The following is a 7,346-nucleotide window of genomic DNA, read 5'->3' as shown; positions in this document are numbered from 1 at the left end:
AGCGTTAATAAAAAGCAGATGAGCTAGAGTCTAGCTAACATTGACTCGTCGGGCATGGCAGATGTTTGTCTATAACGTAGCTCTAGCGTAGAAGATCCCTGTGCAAGCAAACAGGATTGACTTAGGTGGGTAACGTTAGCACTAGCTACAGCTACCAAACAAACTATTGATTTGATTCACATGACGTCACTAGCTTTGCGCCGCCATCTTACCTACCTACTCAGCCTTAGAAATGCCTGCAATATGCCTGCTTTTTTCCTTTGTTTCGGTGAAGTTCATCTCGGTGAATTCTGCTCAGGTCGAGGAGGACAGCATTTAAGAGAGAACGCGATTCCCCTTTGATCTGTAGCATCAGAATTTTGATTTGGGTCACGAAAGTCTTGCAATTTTTGTGAGAATGCGTCGCCCGCATAGTAGTAGGCGGCAGCCATGCCTTGGTCCCCCGGTTTTGACGTTAGCCTCAGAGTCAGACTCGGGCACTCACTGGCAGTGTTCACAATGTTGTATTTCACTCCATTCTACACCACAAACGTCAGTGAGGACTGCTTTTGGTAGATACGAGCCTACCGAAGATAGCCAGAATATTGGATTTCTTTAACCGAGCCTGTTTCATTCGTCATTTGCCTGAGAAAGCGACCTCCGTTAGCCAGGCTAGTTTTGCCAGTTTCACTAGGTCAGGCTATTGTGGTGGCTTGTTTTTTAGCCGAAGAGGTGCAAAGGATGAACGCAGAGAGTCTGTCCAAGTTTTCAGATGCAACGACAAGATTTTATTGATCAAGTCAGGGAAAACACACAGTTAGGTCTCTCGGAGCACAAAGTGAGAGCCTACTTAACATCTGAATACAGACAGCATTTATAGCATATGGAAAACCCCTTATCATAATGGCAGTTCACCCTGTCCTCCCAAAACCCAAATGGTCAGTCTACCCTGCTCTCGATGTATCTCGTTATCTCCTGTAAGCATTATGTCAATATGTTATGTTCTCGTTGTAACTGCTGATTCATGCTTATCTTGAATCAGCTGACCCCCTCCCCTTACTGTCCCCGTTTCTCTGCTGAGAGACCAAATGTCAAGACAAAGCTTTCTTGACCTGTGGTTATCCACTTAGCCTAAACTTAAGGTGTCTTATCCAGTTTTCGGCCTACGACACTATTTAAAGGTTTCGGACAAATGACTTTTGTGCATAGAATGTAAGTGCCTCAAAAGGTTAATGTCAAGCCCTGCATCTGACATTAAAGAACATTGTCAAGATTAATGACAGCTAGCCGTGTGAGCTTAAGTGGCACTAAAACAGTTTCTTCCCTTCCGCTGTTGGCCTCTTCAAAGAGGGATTAAAGAATATATTGTGCTTAGTAAAGTTATGCATTGTGCTTATTAAAGTTCTGTCTTATGAACTGAGAAGTGTGCTCAGGCTTAAACATTGGGTCTCACACTGGGTGTGGGAAGCAGGCTGTTCTTTGTGTCTCTATCTCTTCATTTTCAGAAACAACCTTGAAACCGGGTGGAGACGGCACCCGAGCAGGTGGGACGCGTAGGCAAGAAAAACTCCCTGATGCTCGAGAGAACAAGCTCAACCCTCTTTTCATCTTTCTGTTTAAATTGCACTGTATAAATATATGCTGGGGAGGGACAGATAGCGAGTTGGACTTCGTGAACCAGCCCGAACTCTGTTGCGGGTAGGGAAACGTAGACAACCCCAGAGCTCTGTACTTGTTGATTTCCAACTGCTGCATTAAAGCTGATATTATCGGACCTCTGCGACTCCAGACCACTCTTTCTAGAACACAAATTTGTGTCATTGAATACTATCATTACATATTGGAATAGACACAAAATAATTCAATCCTTCAAATGGTGACCCCGACGCTGAAAAGAGGGAGTCCAGAGGGTTCCGGCCCGACCGACAGATCGGGAGAAAGACCCATACACCGGTACGAGGAGGCAGACGTAATCGTCAGAGGCGCCTCAACATAAAAAAAGGTAAGCAGACACCTGTTAATTCAAAGTACTGCTATTCGGAACTGAGAACCAAATTTAGACGATTACTATGTTTCATCGTACCTAATCAAACCAACAGTGGTGGGAAATCAACCGGTTTTGTGTTTTGTCTTTGTCAAGGGGAGGTTAGAGTCCTCTTCAAATGGGTGAGAGTCCCTATACGTGTTTTGTCTTTGTCAAGGGGAGGTTAGAGTCCTCTCCAAAAGGGTGGAAGTCCCTACACGTGTTTTGTCCTTGTCAAGGAGAGGTTAGAGTCCTCTTCAAATGGGTGAGAGTCCCTACACGTGTTTTGTCTTTGTCAAGGAGAGGTTAGAGTCCTCTTCAAAAGGGTGAGAGTCCTAACACGTGGCTTGTCTTTGTCAAAGAGAGGTTAGAGTCCTCTTCAAAAGGGTGAGAGTCCCTATATGTGTTTTGTCTTTGTCAAGGAGAGGTTAGAGTCCTTTTCAAAAAGGGTGAGAGTCCCTGTAGGCCTACGTGTTTTGTGTTTAAAAAAGGAGAGGTTAAAATACACTGCAAGGGTTAGAGTCCCTGAACTTGTTTTGTGTTTATAAAAAAGGAGAGGGTAAAATCCACTCCAAGGGTTAGAGTCCCTGAACTTGTTTTGTGTTTATAAAAAAGGAGAGGGTAAAATCCACTCCAAGGGTTAGAGTCCCTGAACTTGTTTTGTGTTGAATAGAAATAGAGAGGAGTGTGGTGTGGTTTTTTTCTTTGACCAAGAAGTTACAGAAATCCCGAGGAGAGATGGAGAAAGGTGGGGGCTAAAAGAGTCCCGTTACTTGAGATCTTACAAAGGTGATCCCAGAGGTATTAGATGTAATTTGGTTAAAAATGAGCAAGAGAAAAAACGAAATGAATTTTTATTTGGAGTTTAATTTTAATTTGGTTTTAAGTTTTATTATCAGAGCCTGGCATACTGTTTGGGACAAACAGTTAGGCTGTGATAATGTTGTATTAATAAATGGTATTGGTGCATGAAGAGGGTTATTATAACATTCAGTTCTGAAAATAATTTGGGAAGACTCATAAAGTCTGATAAATTGTGGTTGTGATGGTTTGAGATAATTGGCTCGTTTTGAACTGCAGCAAAACGAGTTATGAAGTTCTACCTATCTGACCTTTTATAGAAAATATAGTTGGAAAAAATGTTTGGTTAATAGCTACATTAAGAACATTATTTGGTCTATTTCTTTTAAGAAGCATATGGATTCTGGTTTGGCATAATGAAAATTGCTTTTATCATATCTTTTATAAAAATAGGTGTGATTTGGTAAAATAGTCACAAGAGGACCTTATGTTACTAAGGAATCTGTTTCTCTATGTGCTGATTTGAGCCATGGGATGAATCATGTCTCAAACAGGAGGGATGGAGATAACGAAAAAGTGTTTATAGCATATGGATTAAAAAATTATTCAAGAAAACTTTAAGATTATTTTTTTTAGCATACCCTATTGTGCAAACATGATATGCATGAACTTTACTGAACTAAAGAAATGTGGAGGGGAAAATACTGCCTGGTAATTATAGATACAGTATGTTTACTATGTGAATTGAAGTCTTTCCCAGTCCTATAACAGATGCATAACACCATTTGAATTGATTTATTGGAGATCATAGTATGTAATACCACAACTTAAACCTTTCACATAGCATGATGAAAAGGCGAATCAAATGGTTAACCAACTTTATAAAAAATACTAACTATAAAAGAGACATCTTCTGATAAATTCTGTTCCAGATGAAGCTGTAAACAAAAGAGTGGAGGAGTCAAACGAGGAGATTGGGTATTGGTTAAAGTTATCAATGAAAGGAGGAATCTTATGAAAACTAAAATATCCTGTCTAATTTCTGTTTTTTCTATATGTTTCGAATTTATTTTATTTTATTACAATTCTAAAAGCTTGGCTGAAGTATGTATGTGGTGAAGGGGGCCTGTGAGTATGTCCAGGTCTGCCGTGGATACATGGATGTCGAATGTCCACTCTGTGGAGTGACGGTGGGTTTTCCCCTATAACATCATTAGGGTTTTCCCACTGTGTCCAGTGTGTCCTCACCACTAGGCCATAACGCTGCATAGTCTCATCATTATTTATTTGAACTTTAAAAATATCCACTTTAAATCCTTAAATGGGTTCTTGATTTCAATATCTGTGTTTAATCATTGGTGTTCGACTGTTCGCATCTCATTTGACTCAGTTACTGCTTGATCATGGGAGATAAGGTGATGCTGGGACTGGAACTCTTTTCTGCTTCAGGACGAGTCAGACCGGCGGGTCCTAACCCCTGTTCTAAGGCCCCATTCCCCTGGAGACCATGCCCCCCCCCTTTCTCACTGGATGATCTACCCCTTCCCCTTGGAGACCCTGCCCCATCTGCCCCAATACATCATCAGATGTTCGGGGAAGCCTGTTGTACATTTATGGACAGGACCATTGAAGGTCATCGAGAGAACCTTGCACGCCCTAAGGGTGCTGGGGAAAGGAAGTACAGTTAGGTTCATAAGTATTTGGACATTGACACAATTTTCATCATTTTGGCTCTGTTTACCACCACAATGGATTTGAAATTAAACAATCAAGATGTGCTTTAAGTGCAGACTTTCAGCTTTAATTTCAGGGTATTTACATCCAAATCAGGTGAACGGTGTAGGAATTACAATACATTTTATATGTGCCCCCCCCCTTTTTAAGGGACCAAAAGTAATTGGACAAACGACGTTTGAAATAGAGCACAGAGATTAGAAGAAATCATTTGCCGATGCTTATTTTGATTTTAGTATGTGTTCCGATGACACATGTTATTAGTATATACCTATTTACCGTAAGCTTTCACATCTTACCATAAAAAAGCAACCAAGATCTTCCGTCCATCTCGTAATAGCCTCGTTTTGGTTTAAAATTGTACGACGCACGTGAATATAGCGAAAGTTGTATGTGACCATAATATAACCAAAACAACGTTCCCCCAATGTCATACACAGAACGTCCCCATGGGCCGAGTGCACCAGCTGGGCGTACGCCTAGGTGTAACGCTACGTCCGACGTAGAACTGAAAGTTACGACTAACTTAAAGTTACGACTAGTGCACCAGTTAGATTTAAGCCCTTTATGTGCTGCACCTGGGTGTACATTTTACGCCTTGTGGGGAGCAGGCGTAAATTGGAAAATCGGACTAATATCCATGGTAATTATAATGTACAACAGTTTGATCGGACAATATACTCACAACGATGGCAGCGCGTCTCGTTTATAGACAACTAATTGAAAGGGCTTTAAGGCGAGAAAGAGTCGTCCGTGATCGCACGAATCCACTTGATATTTATCCCGAAAATGAGCTAATTGAGAGGTTTCGTTTCGGTAGGAACGATATTTTTGAGCTAATCGAGGAGCTCTCCCCTCATCTCCAAAATGCAATGGACAGAAACGCCGCGCTGTCCCCCGCCCTGCAAGTGCTGATTGCACTGAGGTTTTTTGCAAACGGGGCCTTTCAAAATACAATGGGAGACATGATTAATGTTCACAGAACGACTTCTTGTCGAGCAATTCGAAGAGTGTCGTTGGCCCTTCAGTGCTGCTTTAGGCGACATATCCACCTACCCACCTACGAAGAAGCATCCTAAACCAAGCAGGATTTCTATTCGAAATCTGGGGTACCTGGTATTGTCGGGTGCATTGACGGTACTCATGTTCGCATTCAGGCCCCCTCCGATCATGAGTATTTATATGTCAATAGAAAGGGTTATCATTCGATTAATGTACAAATAGCATGCGACTCGGATATGTCCATTATAGACCTTGTGGCAAGATGGCCTGGGTCAACACATGATGCTCGCATCCTCCGAGAGAGTGCCCTCCATCGGGAATTTGAGGCAGGGAGAGGGAATGGCATTCTCCTTGGGGATAGTGAATACCCACTGAAACGGTGGTTAATGACACCGGTGATTGCAGCGAGAACTGCACAAGAACAAACCTATAACAATAAGCACGCACAAATAAGGAACATCGTTGAGCGGTGCATTGGAGTGCTCAAACGGTTAGTAGCCCGGTTAACGGGCAAAAACGAATAGCCTAAGCAGCACTAACACATTTTTTAAAGGTTAGTATAGGACCTATAGGTGTATATTTTGCTCTGATAGCCTATATCATGGTGATTTTAGTTCTTGTTTCTTTTAGGTTTCACTGCCTCCACAGTGAAATGCGAATGCACCCTGAACGCGTCTGTGTTGTTATTGCTGCTACTGCGGTGCTGCACAACATCTGCGTTAAAAAGAGAATCCCCCTTATGATGCAAGGAGAAGTGGTGCTGGAGGCTGACGAGAACCCCGTGGCTGGCATCCCTGAAGATATCGGTGGACGACTAGTCCGCAATCACATCATAAATAACATCTAGGCCCATAGGCATAGGCTATGTGTGCTCATAACTTAGTTTTCAAATGGTTTTCTTCAATTTCATTTATATATATCTTATTCATAAGAAACAAACAGTACAAACAATCTCTAGCTACATCAGTAGGCCTTAGAAATAGCCTATCAATGGCAATTATTTATTTATTTATATGTATATTTGTAAATATTTGTATAGGCCTGACAATTGTTTTCATTAAATCAAAATAGCTTAACCCTTGTGTTATCTTCGGGTCATTCTGACCCATCAGTCATTGTGACCCACCGTCGTATTGCGACAAATTTACCGCATACAAAAACAAAGTGAAGCATTTTCTTTTAACCGTTGGGCTGTCTCAGACCCCCCACATTGCAAAGGTTAAAAGAAAATTATTTTTATTTGTTTTTGTATTGGGTAAAATTGGGTAGACACAATGATGGTTCGTTATGAACCTTTGGGTCATGACCCGAAGGCAGCACAAGGGTTAACTAAAGAATGGTGTATGTCATCATGGTGTCTTTTTTTGAGACGTTAGTATATTTTGTCTCAAGAAGTTTGAGTTCTAGTTTGAGTTTTTGTTTTTGAAGCTTTATCTTCTCATGTTCTGCCTTGAGTTTGGCGGTCTCGACCTCAACACGAATGATTTCCTTTTCAAGAAGTATGTGCTGCAGCTCAGCAAAATCTCTCTTTCGTTTGGGGGTTGTGGGCATGGACCTCTGGGATTGTGTCATCCTTTGTGTTGTGGGGCTCTCCTCTTCACTCAGGGTGTCGTTTGAGTCTGTAAAATTGCAACAGTGTAGACTATTTGTAGCTATTTGTCTATAGGCTAGCACTTGATCGTAATGCAAACGATATATAGGCCTAACGATACTCGCTATGAGGCTATTGATTAGCAAACAAACAAATGTAGCTGTAGTGGGAATAGGCAAAATGACTTACCACTCACACTGACAGCAATCATATCGT

The sequence above is a fragment of the Osmerus mordax genome, chromosome 19, assembly GCF_038355195.1.
Source record: "Osmerus mordax isolate fOsmMor3 chromosome 19, fOsmMor3.pri, whole genome shotgun sequence".
Classification (NCBI taxonomy): Eukaryota; Metazoa; Chordata; class Actinopteri; order Osmeriformes; family Osmeridae; genus Osmerus; species Osmerus mordax.
Note: the sequence above shows the minus strand (reverse complement) of the source record.